General features: G+C 35.2%; 1 protein-coding gene across 1 annotated transcript in view; it reads left to right on the top strand.

Annotated features, from left to right (window-relative positions):
- Positions 1 to 17,899, top strand: part of Hk (Hyperkinetic) — a 489,203-nt gene that overhangs the window by 72,067 nt on the left and 399,237 nt on the right. The gene's annotated exons all lie outside the window — the stretch shown is intronic.

Below are 17,899 nucleotides of genomic sequence, written 5' to 3'. Positions count from 1 at the left end.
GAGAGAGAGAGAGAGAGAGAGAGAGAGAGAGAGAGAGAGAGAGAGAGAGAAATTACACGACCTGCTTTGGGAAACTAAAATGGTGGCACTGAATAATGTGATATGAGAGGAAGTAAATTGTAGCATACAAACATTAATTGTCAATCACTTAATATTTTTGCATTCTAATGAAGTTCACAAAGCTCTCTGTTGCTCATCAAAGCTTGAAATTGAAAGGGGATAGTATCTGGTGAATTGAACTGAATATAGAATTTAGGCCAAAGGCCAAGCACTGGGACCTATGAGGTCATTCAGCGCTGAAAGGGAAATTGAGAGTAAAAGGTTCGAATGGTGTAACAGGAGGAAAACCTCAAAGCAGTTGCAATATGAATCATTTGTAAAGAGAGTGGAAAGTAAGATGGAAGAAAGAATATGAAAGGAGGTACACTAAAAGGAACGAAAGGGTATGCAGCTAGGGGCCGAAGGCACGCTGCAAAGTACCTTAAGTAATGCCTACAGAGCACCGCATGAGGTGCACTGACGGCACTACCCCTTACGTGGGATAGTATGTGGTTATTCAAAAATATGTCAAAATTTAAGATTTATATCATACACAGACAGGCGCGCAAGATCAAGTTTAGGGTGTGGCTTTCATACAGGCTACTTATTTCATTTGTCTTAAATCGTGAGATTTACTGCAGTTTATTTCGATAAAACGAGAAAATTATGATACATAAACTAAATCCCTAACTGGCACCTAAGGCATCCTTTCAGTGTTGCCAGAATGAGGGGAAGAGGATGAAAGGAAGGGAGTTTTGTGGCGTTGCCATCAAAGTCTCTAATACGCCATTCTGTTTTGTTTTATTACAGTTCTGAGTTAATTCTAATTAAATGACTTTTTGCTCAAATCTCAATCTCTTATACTTGAGCATGCAGGATTTAAATGGGAAATACGTTTCTCTTATGTAAAAAGAAAGTAGTTAACATAGATGAAAATTGCCCATTTATATTCATAACTGGTCACTGGGGTTAACCAGCTTCACCTTTACATTATAGTATATTATGATAGTGAAATGTCATACGAATCAATGAGATTACAACAATGAATGTTATAGATATATACATATTTATACATATATATACATATACATACATACACAAAGTCAAAACCAGTTAAGATAAGAACTACGACTGTCTGGCCTTAACTGGCAACTAAGAGGACCTTTCAGTGTAGCCAGATGACGAAGAATAAAAATCCATGACATTTTAACCAGATAAAAACATCAGGCTAAAGTGAACTGTACAATAAACTGTGAGGGTTTTGTTGTCTTTTTTATTTGGTAGTAACGTGATGGATGCGTCATATTTCGCTAATTACTTTCAATTATTGTTTATTCATAAGATATTGTGTAATTCACGTATTGAATGACATCGTGCTTTGTAGTTGAAGGTGCTGATGAATAAAAGGTGTGATCTCTCTCTAATTTTGATGAAGAAAATAAGTGTCTATTCAGTTTTGGTACAGGAAATAAGCCTCCTCTCTCTCTCTCTCTCTCTCTCTCTCTCTCTCTCTCTCTCTCTCTCTCTCTCTCTCTCTCTCCGCGAATCTGCGTGATCTGGAATTTATAGCTAAAGTTGTCAAAAGCCATCTAAAGATTTAGCTGATATGGCATTCTTGTGTGTGTGTGTGTGTGTGTGTGTGTGTGTGTAAGAGAGAGAGAGAGAGAGAGAGAGAGAGAGAGAGAGAGAGAGAGAGAGAGAGAGAGAGAGAGAGAGATTGGGCCGGTGGAAACTGTTGGAAGAGCTTGCTTGCAGGTTGGACTGACAAAATCATTTGATGAGGCACTGGGAGAAATTCTAATGAGGGCGTGGGAACTGGATAGACCAACCGCCTATCCTATAGTGAGAGAGAGAGAGAGAGAGAGAGAGAGAGAGAGAGAGAGAGAGAGAGAGGGTTCAGAGGTTGGACAGACAAAGTCTCTGTAGACTTGTAAAAACAATGAAGTTATAATAACTCCGTTGGCCTCTCGCCAATATTAAAGGGAAGGGGGCAGGTCTCTCTGGAGGGATCGCCCAGCGAGTCTATCTACTACTACTGCTTTGAGAGAGAGAGAGAGAGAGAGAGAGAGAGAGAGAGAGAGAGAGAGAGAGAGAGAGAGAATAGGGATGCATTTTTGAGGGCCGGATTTGGAGGAACGGCGATGTGGTTTCGGATTGCCTTTGTTTTGTAGATTTTATTTTTTGTGCATTATTTTTATTGCAGTTTGGAGGTTGTTTTATTTTTTTTTTCAACGCTTTCTGGCGTAATGGAGATGGGATGCGCTTGTGTTTTTGGATGGGTTAGCGTTGTGTGGGTGGGTGGGTGGGGCTGGGGAGATTACCTATGGAATGACAGATATAAGGAGGCGTTTCTGAGGGATCTGTGAGTTTATATATTTATATATAAATATAAATATATATATATATATATATATATATATATACTTATATACTATATATATATAACTATATTATGTATTAGTTTGTAATATCCCAGTGGTTAGGTTGCTAGCATTGCCAGCAAGTGGGGCCCGGGTTCGATTCCTCGAGTGAGCCACAACTTCTTAGGCTCCGTTCTTTGGAAAAACGGTATTGCCTTTGTTGATCTCAGGTGTGAATATATAGTGAAGAAGGACAAGGAATATATATATATATAAATATATATATATCATCTACATGAATCAAATATGAATATTGGTGGCGGCATCAATTATTATTATTATAGGCCTTAGTTTTTTTTTTTATTTAGTCTCACGAAAGGAACCGAGGGGGGCAAAGATCGGATGTCAAGATGACAGACACTCCCCCCCGAAACTCAAGCTGAATTGGGAACACAGAATGTGAGGAATGTCAGAAAAAACAAGATATAAAGATATATTGGAGAAGGTTTTTTTTTTTTAAATGTTGTTGTCCGACAAATGATTTAGTTCCTCCGTCACATTTATTGTAGTTAATGCAACCGAATAGTTAGAGCATTATTTGATGATTTTGCTTATTTATTTAAATTACTTTATGATTTATATTTGATTGTTTTGCTCATTTAAAACACTGCAGCGTCTAATTAATGTATGAAATTCAGTACAGAAATGATTGACATATAATACTTACAGAGTTTACGATCTTAAAAATTTATATTATATATTATGGCAAATAAGATATTTAATAAGTTGATAGTAGTTAACCATATATGTGCTAAGATATATCTTTTGAAAGTTTGTTATTGCATAAATACATTAATGGTACGATTACTGACCTGTTCTGACATTGATACTCACCGTATCGCCTTTTGTCCAGCATGGCAATAGTTCTGTAAATAAGGTAAAAACATTTTTTTCATAGGATTACATTGTAAGAGATAAAGTGTGTGGACTGTGTGGGAATTTTAGCCGTGCCTATATGTATGCAGAGAGAGAGAGAGAGAGAGAGAGAGAGAGAGAGAGAGAGAGAGAGAGAGAGAGAGAGAGAGAGAGAGAGAGGAGAGAGAGAGAAATGAGTGTGGACTATGTGGGAATGGGAATTTTAGCTGTACCTGCTTGTATGGGAGAGAGAGAGAGAGAGAGAGAGAGAGAGAGAGAGAGAGAGAGAAATAAAAGCATGTATGGACTATGTGAATTTTAGCTGTACCATTACGTACATCAAAGAGAGAGAGAGAGAGAGAGAGAGAGAGAGAGAGAGAGAGAGAGAGAGAGAGAGAGAGAAATACAAGTATGTATGGAATATGTGCGAATTTGAGCTGTACCATTACATACATCAAGAAAGAGAGAGAATAGGGAAATTTAGCTGTGCCATTTCGTACGTCGAGAGAGAGAGAGAGAGAGAGAGAGCGAATTTTAGCTGTACCATTACGAGAGAGAGAGAGAGAAAAGAGAGAGAGCGCGAATTTTAGCTGTACCATTGCGAGAGAGAGAGAGTGAGAGAGATGAATGTGTTTGTGGACTATGTGCGAATTTTAGCTGCACCATTACGTACGTCGAGAGAGAGAGAGAGAGAGAGAGAGAGAGAGAGAGAGTTCGAAAATTGGGGAAAAAATAAGCTTGGAGCATCCAGCGGGGTAAAGTTAAATCTGACTAACCTCGCAGATTTATCCTCCGATTCTGCAGACGTCTCGGGACCTGATCTCCCTCTAAACGATTCTGGAATCGAACTCAACGGTTCCCGAAAGGAGAATGGCCCGGAGCGATTCAAAGGTAATATTTTTTGGGAGGTAATATTTTTGGGAGGTAATATTTTTTGGGAGGTAATATTTTTGGAAGTTTTGGTAGGTAATAATTTGTGGGAGGTGATATTTACTGAAAGGTAATAGTTCTTGAGAGGTAATATTTTTAGAATTTTTGGGAGGTTTTTTGGAAATTTTTGGCAGGTAATAATTTGTGGGAGGTAATATTTATCGAAAGGTAATAGTTTTTGGGAGGTTTGGCAGGTAATATTTTTAGGAGGTAATATTTTTAGTAGGTAATACTTTCTGGGAGGTGATATTTATTGGAAGGTAATATTTTTTGGGAGTTAATAGTTTTTGGGAAGTAATGCTTTTTGAGAGGTAATATTTTTTGGGAGGTAATATTTTTGGGATGTAATATTTTTTGAGAAGTAATATTTTTTTGGAAGGTAATATTTTTTGGGAGGTATCTGTTATTTTCCAGTGCAAATCTGGACATCCGTTGGCAACAATCTTTTTTTTATTTTTTTTTTATTTCGTGTTCCTCTTTTTTCTATGAAATTGGTCCCGTGTTGACAAGAGCTGTGTATTGTATTTTTAATTCCTAGTGTTTTTTTTTAAGCTGGTCCCCTTTTGACAAGTTTAGTTTTGTCCATCTAATTCCGAGCTTTTTTTTTTTTTTTTTTTTTTTTTTTTTTTTAGAGAAAACTGGTCTACTGTTCATGAGCTGTGTATTTTTTACCTGGTTTAATTTTTTCCTTAATTGGTCTGTCACTCTGCTTCCGAGTTTTCTCGTTTTTTTTTTTTTAAGACAAAACTGGTCTGCTGTTCACGAGCTGTGTATTATTTATCATGTTTGATTTTTTCTAAATTGATCAGCCATTGAAAAGCTTTATATACCAACCTGCCCTCAATTTTTTTTCTTTACTATCCCCCTCTGACAATCTCCATACATTTTTTTCTAAATTGGTCAGCCATTGAAAAACTGCATATACCAACCTGCCCTCAAAAAAAAATTTTTTTTAACTATCCCTCTCTGACAGTCTCAGTACTGTCAGAAAAACCTGCCAATTTCAGCACTCAGAATTACCCTGTACAGGATATCATTGTCCTGTATACTCAGTTCTCACGACTACTGTTTTTCTTAAACTTATTTTGAGTCAGATTTCTTTCTATATATGATGCATTTCTGTTAAACAAGTGTTGTAAATCCTGTGTTATTTCGTTGGCTAAAACAGCCTCATCTCCGTGTTCTGAAGTCTGTCAGTTTCCTATCAATGCTGCAGTTTACACCTTTTTATTTCAAACCACCTTTTTCATCGTGAAATCCAAGAGAAGGGCACAATAATGGTCTTTATTCTCATATATCATATATATATATATATATATATATATATATATATATATATATATATATATATATATATATATATATATATATATATATATATATATATATATACATATATAGTATATCCAGTATATCCCATGCTCGTTCATTGACGTAATATGCAAAACCCATCTTCCCCGAACTTTCTTATATAATAAAAAAAAGTTCCTGAGGTACTCTGTCACTGGAACACCCCTGCACCACAAAAAAAGAAAAAAGAAAATAGTTAAAGAGGAAATGCTCTTACACCAGGGAGGAGTGGCGCTACTTTTCCTCACCGAAAACGGGTGAAAATAGAGGATAGAAAACGGGATCCTGTCGATCAAAACAAAGCGAAGTTCGCTTAGTGCATAAAACGTTTCTTTGGCAGGTTATATGTGTGTCTATTACTAGCGGATCCAGGGCACGTACTTGGCCCGTGGGCCCCCATGAAAAATAATGACAAAATAATAATATTGAAGATTTAGATACTGGCATACATAAGAAATATAAAAATGAGAAAAAAAAAAAAATCTTTTATATATATATATAAATATATAATATATATATATATATATATATATATATATATATATTCACATTAGTGTTGCTGCAGTAAGTAATATGAAAGGATAATAATGAGCTTTTTATTCACCAGAAATGGAAGGTTCAATCATATAAATATTTCTTTACCTACAGTTACAAACATTTGTAGTTTCTTTATAGAATCTACTGGTCATTTTTTTTAAACAAATACACATGTAATTGTAATAACCACAGTGCCTTTTTAACTCCTCATTTTCTCCAATCTTTTTTTTAATACGTTTCTCACAACGAAGCCTAAGACGGAAATGAGTGGATATTAAACCCCAGGGGGTACCTCATTTACCAAAAAAGGAGTTTGAACCAGGACTGAGGTTCTGTAGCAGCTACATCTGTTCCAGATTTGAGACTAAAAGCGGTTCCAGATTTCGAGAAGGTTGAAAGAAAGAAACTGATAGCTATTTCAGATTTCGAAAAGGTTGGAAGAGAGAAAAACTGACAGCTATTTCAGATTTGGGAGGTTGAGAGAAAGGCACTGACAGCCACTGACAACTGTTTCCGTTTCGAGAAGGTTGAGAGAGAGAGAGAGAGAGAGAGAGAGAGAGAGAGAGAGAGAGAGAGAGAGAGAGAGAGAGACTCCAGCAGCTCTATCAGACTTCAAAAAGGAAGGAGGACTGAATGTCTCAATAGCCATACCGGACTTCGGGAAACCAGAGGAACCTGGATTTTAAAAAATCGACCAGCGATGTATGACACTGTAGTATATTGCACCAGCCCAGGTTTTTTTGCCATGTCCCTAGGTTAGTTAGATTGGTTAGGTTAGGTTAGATGAATGTCAGCATCGTAATTTGGGTGTGGGAAACATAATGAGATTATTTCCAGGAAAATTCTATGGTTAGTTTTTAAGATATGGCGTCCCCTTTTTTTCATGGAAAGGTCTCTGTACTCGGGTACCTCTCATGAAAATGCCTCCGGGAGCCATCTGATGCTTTGAAGAGACCTTATACTGAAAGTACGGGCTTGATTTATTATCGGGGGATAATCTCGAGCGGAGGCAGCATCTCAGGAGCCATTTGTCATTCAAAGGATGCATTTACAAGAACGCTTCTCGGGGTGATTAATCATCAGAGGTCTCCCTCCCTCCCTCCCGCGCGCGATGGCCAACATTTCAGGGGACAGTCCGACGGTGTTTTATGCTATAGCACGGAAAGGTCATGCATATATTACTCTGACGCACGTAGGCACACTGTCACCTGTTTATATATATATATATATATACCATATATATATATATATATATATATATATATATATATATATATATATATATATATATATATATATATATATATATATATATATACACACACACACACACATATATATATATATATATATATATATATATATATATATATATATATATATATATATATACATACATATATATATTAAACTTTATCACTTACACGATTCTTCTGTGCATGTATACAATTTATAATAGGCCCTCATATAAACTGGATGGTACAGTTAGTCCTGGAAAGCTTGTAACTTTTCCTGGATAAATATCTCCGCCAGACACCATCCGGTTTAAACCAGGTTCAATTATTAATTCCGCCCTCATTTCTGTCCTGTGCTTTCACTTTCACAAGTCCCCACTTGTCTCCCGTCCCCCTTCAGGTACCCGTAGGGGGGGGGCGGGGGTTAGTGCCGTCATTGCACCTCGCGCGATGCATCATAGGCATTATTAAAGGTTCCTTGCAGCGTCCCCTCGCCCCCTAGCTGCAACCCCTTTCGTCCCTTTTACTGTACCTCCATTCATGTTCTATTCTTCCGTCTTGCTATCCACACTCTCCTAACAATTATTTCATAATGCAACTGCGAGGTTTTCCTCCTGTTACACCTTTCAAATCTACCTACTCTCAATTTCATTTCCAGAGCTGAATGGCCTCGTAGGTCATAGTGTTTGGTCTTTGACCTAACTCTATATTCCATTCCATTCCATTCCAACTCTTTAGGTGACCACAGGAGTCCAGATGATGCCATCTTATACAATTATGATTTGAATAAATCTCAGATAATCTTCGAAAAGAAAGACATGGATATAGTGTAGCTTTTCGGTACCATAGTATACTAGAAGAAAATGATCAAGAACAGCTTTAAAAAAACAAGTATAAAATGCGCCGAAGTTTCTTCGGCGCAATCGAGTTTCTTGTACACCGTATAATCAAGGTCACCGAAAATAGATCTATCTTTCGGTGGTCTCGGTATAATGCTGTACGAGACGATGCCCATGAAACTTTAACCACGGTCTGGTGGTGGCTTATCCTATATCGTTGCCAGAAGCACGATTACGGCTAACTTGAACCTTAAATAAACTAAAAACTACTAAGGCTAGAGGGCTGGAGGGTGGATGATCAACATACCAATTTGCAGCCTCTAGCCTCAGTAGTTTTTAAGATCTGAGGGCGGACAGAAAAAGTTCGGACGGACAGACAAAGCCGGCTCAATAGTTTTCTTTTACAGAAAACTAAAAAAAACGGTGACGTCAAAGTCTATGGTATAGGAAGTAAAAATTGCGAAAAATGTTATATTGGAAAAGTGGTCGTTCTCTGGACCTGTGGAAACGTGAACACGTTGCAGCCCGCCGTTTGGGCAATGCTTGCAGCGCCAGTGCTAGACACTCTTGGGAGTCGAGTCATGCCATTGATTTCAAAAATGGCAAAATAATTTGTAAAAGTTCGGACAGGACCACTAGGAGGATTGTGGAAGGAGATCTCATCGCTTGAAATGACACCTTTGATGGGAATATTGGTATTACGGATAACGTACTTCTAAGTGAAGAGATTTGCAAAATGGCCAGAATTAAGGGCTTCAGATACGTGTGTTGCCGTCTTCAATCTGGTAACGTAGATCAAACTACCATTTTGGATAACAGCCATCAAGATGTCGTTCAAGGTCACTTGGAATTCTGGAGATAACTGACTCAATAAGTAGTTCGCTTGCTTTAACCTTGTTTATCAATTTAATTTTGTTAATCTGTTTTCTTCCTTCGCCATTGTTGTATGAATCATTTTAGTTCAGTAATCAAACTCACAAAAGGATGTATATTTAGCTTTGCTAATCAAGTATATAACTGCGGATCCTTCTCTATACATTTAGATCAATTTATTTTTGACATAACGTCAGTGACTCTAGGCGTAGTAGTAATAGTAGTAGTAGTAGTGGGTGGGTTTTGCCTTTAACACGGCTCCTACACAAGTGGCCATGACTCTCTCGCGAACGAGGAAGAAGAAGCGATTGGGTCGTCAGTCTTTACAGACCATTTCATCGCTCTCGCATCTTCCATCGCAATGAATCCAAAACTTTGTTACAAGTCACTCGCTCTTTGCAACTTGTGGAGAGAGAGAGAGAGAGAGAGAGAGAGAGAGAGAGAGAGAGAGAGAGTTTGATACTGGTGGCAGCGGTGGGGAAGAGACAAGATGTGGGCTTAGTGTGAGTAAAGTTTGCTGGCATTTGTGGGTCCTGGATTACTGTTGGCAGTTGTGGATTACAGGAAAAACGGGTGGCAGAAGGCTGGTGTCAGCAGTGGGTTGCAGGATAATTGGTGTCAGCAGTGAGTTGCGAGATAATTTGTGTCAGCAGTGAGTTGCGAGATAATTGGTGTCAGCAGTGGCTTGCGATATAATTGGTGTCAGCAGTGGGTTGCAGGATAATTGATTTAAGCTGTGAGTTGCAGGATAATTGGTGGCAGCAGTGAATTGCGATATAATCGGTGTCAGGTTAAGAGGTGGCAGTATAAAGATGGCAGGAGACTGATGTCAGTAGCTAGGTGTGGGCAAATTGGTGGCAGAAGTTCCATCTTGCAACACCCCCCTTCAATAACCCCCCACCCCCTGGGCCCACCCACCTCCCGGGAACCCCATCCCAACGCCTGTTGAACTTTTTAAGCCTTTTTTTTTGTGGTACTTACATGAAAAGGTGTGACACTTGTTTTTGAAGTAACCTATGTATGTACGCTATTATTATTATTATTATTATTATTATTATTATTATTATTATTATTCTTATTATTATTATTATTATTATTATTATTATTATTATTATTTCTGTCAAAAGTAGTAATAACTGGTACGTTGGCATTTGCCTGATATAATGATGAGGAATTATTATTATTATTATTATTATTATTATTATTAAAAATAGTCTAGTCATAATAGGAACAATGGCATTAGCGTGATCACGTCAGTATGATGATAATGATACGAGATACAATTATGGGAAAAACAAACCTTATTATTATTATTATTATTATTATTATTATTATTATTATTATTATTATTATCAAAGATAGTTTAGTAATATTTGGTACGTTGGCATTAACCTGAATATGTCAGTACGATGATTATGATAAGAAATATAATGATGAGAAAATATTATTATTATTATCATCATCATCATCTAAGAAAATAATGTCAGTATGATGATGAAAATAAGAGCTATAATAATGGGAAAAATAAACAGTACTTTCATTATTATTATTATTATTATTATTATTATTATTATTATTATTATTATTATTATTATAATAAGTAATGGTAGTATTAATAGCACACAGTGGTGGGAATGTTCTCTAAATAATTCTTTTTAATTAAATTGGAAAAAAGCTTCGCATTTGCGAATCAACGGAAATGGGGGAGAAGGAAAGAAATAAAGAAAAAAGAAAATACATGAAAAGAAAAACAAATCGAAAAAATAATGAAAAACAATAAAAATATCAAAAGAAACAAAAAGCGAAAACAAATAGAGAAAAACAATAAAAGTACTTTGCACGAAACTTTAAATAATGGTTGTCTAGAAGCAGTACAAGGAAATACAGAAATGGACGAAATAAGGAAATAAAGAGAATAATAATAAGGGAATGAAAAAAAAGAAATAAGAGGCTGTCAATCAAAAAGATGAAATGTAAAAACGAAGAAAAGAGAGAAAGAGTAAAAATAAAAGTACTTCACACAAAACTGAAAATGATAATTTTAAATAAACAGTACAAAGAAAGACAGAAATGGATGAAATAAGGAAATAAAGAGAATAACGATAAAGAAATAAATAAAAAAAATAAGAAGCTGTCAATCAAAAAGACGAATTAATTAGTAAATGAGAATTATAGTAAGAAAGTTAGTCATTTCCTCTGCGCAAAGTTGCAACCGCTGTATGGGGACCGTTCCGAGATCCATTTGCCAAATGGGGCTGCGCTGTTTCGTGTTGTTTCTCATTCCTTATGGAATGACTCGCCAGAATGGTGTTGTTTCTTTCGTTGGTCGGTTATTTTGTTTGTTTTGTTGTTTTGCTGTTGTTGTTGTTCTTCGTTTTGGTATAGGTGGTGGGTGGGATTTTATGCCTTTGTTGTATTTTCGTAATTTCTCTCTCTCTCTCTCTCTCTCTCTCTCTCTCTCTCTCTCTCTCTCTCTCTCTCTCTCTCTCTCTCTCTCTCTTTTTATCTAGTTTGATTTGATAAATTTAATGCCTCTCTCTTCTCTCTCTCTCTCTCTCTCCAGGCTTTATTTTCTTAATTTCTCTATTTAACGACATGTATCATAATAAAGCTTTTCAGAAACTTTTACAATGTTCCCCCTTTTATGGCGACGATAAAAAAGCAAAAATGTATCATAATAAAGAGAAACTTTTACAATGTTCCCAGATAAAAGAAAAATGTGTGAGAGAGAGAGAGAGAGAGAGAGAGAGAGAGAGAGAGAGAGAGAGAAGTAAATTTATTACTTGGGCGAGTGAATGATTGGCTCCATCGAGCGTCACTGCTCGTGGTGTGCGTGCAGCTTGGTGGTCGGATCGAATAAGATCTTTGGAGATCGGTAATTATTATTATTATTATTATATTATTATCGTATGACAAATGTTTTAGAATATTTAGAAATGGGAGATCAAATATACAGTATATATATATATTATATATATATATATATATATATATATATATATATATATATATATATATATATATGTATGTATGTATGTATGTATGTATGTATGTATATATATGTATATATATATGTATGTATAACCGTTGACATATAAGCTGATATATATGTAATAGAGAAGAAGGTTATAAATGTGTAATTTCTTTTTTTTTTATCCGTCCACCTACCTTCATAGACATCGTACACTGTAGTTTCTTTCCCTCTACTACCGAGCACTGGAATTCACATAATCCTTCTGTTTTCCTTTAATCTCTTCTCTCTTATCGTTTCCCCGGGCCTGGGGTTCATTGGGAAGACTACTAGTTGCCTCGTCCGTCGGCCTCTGCCTTGAATAAATTATATAAAAATGACACAGATTACTTTAATTATATTCTTTCTGTAGTAAAATTATGGAATATCATCAGAATGGCAATGTATTTCTTCTATAGTAAATTACGGAATAACTCCTGATAAGTGTAATATTCTCCCTATAACGAAATTACGGAATGACGTAATGGGAAGGAGCAATTCGGGAAGAGAATGACAGATACTTCCTTCTTTGAAAGTCGAGAGAGAAATGAGGTTATGTCGAGATTTGATATCGTTGGTAATATTGCTGGTAATATCCGTAATATCTATAATGAAGAGTGGAGAGGCATTATGGATTATTTTTGTAATTCTTTATTGTGGATTTTATCGTCTGTCGTCAAGATGGCAAGAATTTAAAGTGGAATATTTTTTTTTTCTTTATTATTTATCTGTGAGTGTATCATTTGTCCGAATTCAGTTATGGACATGTGGTAATATTTAAGGATTTTTGCCAGACTCTTCTTCTTATCTTTTTATCTATCAATCAATATTTTATCTAGATGTATCAATCAATATATGTATATAGATGTATATATATAATATATATATATATATATATATATATATATATATATATATATATATATATATATAAAATTATAAAAGTACCTCACAGAGGACAGCTTCCATCCTGAATCAGTAAATGACCTGAGACAGCATAACTAACGGGAATGGTATGAATATGGTAATTGGAACGTTGTTTCATTGCTAATTGCGTCCGTATCGAATATCGGATTTTAGGTTGCAAAAAACCTTCTTAATACCGGGAATTTCGGGAACAGTTATTGCTCTCTCTCTCTCTCTCTCTCTCTCTCTCTCTCTCTCTCTCTCTCTCTCTCTCTCTCTCTCTCTCTGTTTTCTATCATATTTAAAGTACTTTCCTCTCTCTCTCTCTCTCTCTCTCTCTCTCTCTCTCTCTCTCTCTCTCTCTCTCTGTGTTTTCTATCATATTAAAGTACTTTTCATCCTCTCTCTCTCTCTCTCTCTCTCTCTCTCTCTCTCTCTCTCTCTCTCTCTCTCTCTCTCTCTCTTTCATAGGAAAAGAAACAATTAGGCCTACTAGTAGCTTAACTGAAGATTAACTTAATGGATATAAACAGAACCATTTAGCTAATAAAAATATCTCGTGGGTTTATGTTTAGCCACAGCTTTGAATCTTGATGAGAAATATACTCAAGTTACGAAAATAAGTTTGACATAGCAACTACCTCTACAAATAACAACACATTTAGGGAACACAAGCAATTGCTAGACCTACAAAATTGACTATATGCAGAAACCCGTTAGCAACTAGGCCTAAGTAGTTAGCTAACCTCAAATAACAGATATAATAACAATTAACAATATAGGAACAAAAAACGTACAAAATGAAATTACCTAGGCCTATAAATATACCAAACCGTTACTTAAGTAACGTAAGCATCCTCTGGGCCTACAGATAAGTAAGGGTAAGATAGCATAAGCTACGAAAATAGTCTTGCAATAGCAGCCATCTTTACAAATGACGACACATTTAGGAAAGACAAGCAACTGCTAGGCCTACAAAATTGCCGAGACACGAAAAACCGTCAGCACCTAGGTCTAAAGTACTTACTCTTACCTCAAATAACAGCTATGATAACAATTAACACCATAAGAAAATAAACGTACGAAATGAAACCAGCTAGGCCTATGAATACACCAAGTCCTCACACACGTAACCTAAATATCCCGTAGGCCTACGGAAAATGAAACGAACGAAGAAGCAGGAACTAGGCTTATAGGCATCATCTTCCACCAACCGCCACGGCAAAGCAAGACAGATGGCGCCATAAGGTCGAAATAACATGCCGTGGCGTGTCCTCTCGGGTGTCCGAAAAATCTGCGACGCATCGGACATCAACCACTCGATGTCCCCACCGTGACCTGGGCCTCTAAAAAGAGGGATGGATCGGGATCGGGTGAAATAGGTTGGGTATGGGAGAGTAGCGTTTCGGCCTATTTGTTTTTATCTATGGGGAGGTTTGTGTGGGAAGTGTGTGATGTGTTTGTGTGTTTGTTTCTTTTATCCCAGCTATCTGACTTTTTTTTTGGGGGGGGGAGCCGTTTCCTCTTACCCCCTTTGATATTTGTAAATTACACACACTTTCCCAACCTGTCATCACCCAATCTTTCCACATGACCAAACCATCTAAATATGATCTGATCCATGCTTTTGCTAATTTTTCATTACTTTTGTGTCTCACTCTGTCAATTCTTCTTACACTTCATCTCCCACACAAGAAGTTTACCTCAACAACTTCAAACGTCTTTCTTTAATTATCTCTTCATCATTCACACTTGACTTCCGTAGGGCAGAGTTGGTTCAACAATCTATTCATACATTTCCACTCAGGCTTTCTTAGATGATTCAAGCCTGTTCCTATTCTTTTGCAATCACATTGCAGCCTCTCTTGCATCATCTATTCTGTGGCTTCTCCGCTTCTCTCCTCCTCCCATAATCAGCTGTGTTATTCCCAAATACTTGTACGAATCAGTTGCTTCCATTCTTATTCATGTTGACATTCATTGCTCACATCTCCCTTGTCCCTGTTTACTCTCAAAACCTTACTGACACTCAGATTCATTCTTAACTGCCTCTACTTATATATATATATATATATATATATATATATATATATACATTATACTGTATATATATATATACATATATATATATATATATATATATATATATATATATATATATATATATATATATAATATATATATATACGGAAATACTGGATATATATATATTTCGATAAAATTCACTTAGCGGCCTTTTGACACTAGGTGCTTTATTTAGGGTCTTTCGACACTAGGTCCTTTACTTAGCAGACTGCTTAAGTAAAGGACTTAGCGTCGAAAAGCCTCGCAGCACTCCAGTGTTTCCGTTTCCTTCGTGGATTTTTATCTTTAGCGTCGAAATTCAGCACTCCAGTGTTTCCGTTTTTTCGTGGATTTTATCTTTATTCATATATTCATCACTTTCCATATTTTCGTGATTCAGTTATATATATATATATATATATATATATATATATATATATATATATATATATATATATATATATATATATATATATATATATATCCACGAGATATGACTTCTAGATGAGAAATATATTAATAAAATCCTTACAAACTCACTAATATATATTCTTATAAATTAATTCGAGAAACTCTCTCTCTGGTCCCTCTCTCAAAATAATTGTTGTTTGATGGTCAGAACGAAAATCGCCGAACTGAAATAGCCTTAAATCCACGGGATTATTTTAATGTGAATATTCGATCCGCTTTTATCCTATTTCATCCTATCCTCGTCTCATTTCATCCTGCTCCATCCCTCTCGGGCAATTAAATAAGAGGAAAATAAGAGGATTTGTTTCAGTGGAATATTTTCACTCTATTTTTGCGTTGATTTTCAAATGCTTTTGTTTGTGGGGTTCTTACTTTTTTTTTTTAGACAGAGGTCGATGAAGGAGGTAAATCTCTCTCTCTCTCTCTCTCTCTCTCTCTCTCTCTCTCTCTCTCTCTGTGATCCACAAACCAGGCTCCCAACCCAGTATAGTTGCCCCCTCTTGGGATCGAACTTGGGTCGCTTTCTTGTATGTATATACACACTATATATATATATATAAATATAAATTTATTTTTATATAATATATATACGTATACATATACACATATAAATTATACATATATATATATATACATATATATAGATGTATATATAATATTATTTATTGTATTCATACAAGTTTGTGTATTTATGTCTCATCATTATAATGAACCACGCGAGAGAAGACATTCACTTGCTGAGCGAATTCCCACAGCACCGAAAATTAGATAAAGCCGTTATAAAAGAAAATAACCAATAAACAAAATAAGCGTAGTGATAAATTGGAAGAATATAGCCATTGTTCACAGAGTGACCCAAAGGACATAACGCTTCTTATAAAAGGGAAATTCAAAGAGTTCAGAGAATAAGGGGTTTATGTCCAATAGCTCTTCAGTTCTTTAGGCCTCAGTGGGACTCATTACCACATCAGATTTCCAATGTCTGGTTCAGTAACTTTTATTTATAATTATTCAGTTTCAGTGTGAGGTCAGGAGATATTTCTGAAGGAATTGGCAGAGCCATTTATAAAATACTTTGCAGAATAAAATTTAATTTTATTGTATATTAAAAATAAGTTGTTTGTTTAGTTAATTGATATTGCTGAACGAATCAAAACAGTGAGATGTCTTCAAAATCTTTTGGGAGGGAAAAACAAAAAAAAAAAATAAGTGAAAATGAAAATATGCACATAAGTAAAACAAAAACTTTTGAAGGAAAATACGTAAATAGATAATCTTAACGAAAATAAATGAAAAACAACATACCAACGCAAGTAGGTCATTGAAAAACAACTTTCTTAAAAAGCTTCTTTCAAAGAAACTTTTTTAAACTCAAAGAAAGTTTAATAAAAACTTTCAAACGAAAGTAAGTCATATACAATAACTTTCAACGGAAAGTAGCCATAAAAACAAACTTTTAAAAGAAAGTAAATTATAAAAAAACTTTCAAAAAAGTTCCTTTCAAAGAAGTAGTTTTAGACTTTCTTTGAGAGTAAGTCATAAACAACTTTCAATAGAAAACAAATTGAATTCTTAAAAGAAAGTGAATCAACAAAACAACTTCCAAAAAAGTTTCTTTCAAAGAAACGTTTTTAGACTTTCAGAGAAAGTCTAATATAAATAACTTTCAAAAGAAAGTAAGTCATAACAAATTTTTTTTCAAAATAAAAGTAAACCTTAAAAATTTTTCAAAAAATTCTTTCAAAGAAAGTTTCAAACTTCAAAGAAAGTCTAATAAAAATAACTTTTAAAAGAAAGTAAGTCATAAAAAACTTTCAAGAGAAAATAAGTCATAAAAAAACTTCCAAAAAAAGTAAATCATAAAAAAACTTTCAAAAAAGTTTCTTTCCAAGAAAGTCTTTTAGACTTTCTTCGAAAGTAAAAAAAAAATCCTTTTCAAAAGACAGTAAGTAAAAAAAAACTTTCAGGAGGAAGTGAGTCAAACACAACTTTCAACAGAAAGTAAAAAAAAGCTTTCAACAGAAAGTAAGTCATGAAAAACAAACTTTCAAGAGAAACTAAGTCATAAAAAAACTTTCAACAGAAAGTAAATAATAAAAAAAACTTTCAAGAGAAAGTACTTCCCAAAAATAATCAAGTGAAAGTAAGTCATAAACAGCTTACAACAGAAAATAAGTGATAAAAAACAACTCTCAAAAAGAAAGTACCTCGACAGAACAACATCCCACAAGGAAAATGAAATAGAAGAAGGCTCAAATTCCCCCCAAACCTCCGAAAGAACTGCAATTGAGAAACTGATTACAGGCCGTAGCAGGCTGTCTCACGCAAAACGACTTCCGGGAATATTGATCTGGGGAGATGACCTGCAAT

This window comes from Macrobrachium rosenbergii, chromosome 45 (genome assembly GCF_040412425.1).
Source record: "Macrobrachium rosenbergii isolate ZJJX-2024 chromosome 45, ASM4041242v1, whole genome shotgun sequence".
NCBI classification, from domain to species: domain Eukaryota; kingdom Metazoa; phylum Arthropoda; class Malacostraca; order Decapoda; family Palaemonidae; genus Macrobrachium; species Macrobrachium rosenbergii.
This window is presented reverse-complemented; position numbering and strand designations above follow the sequence as displayed.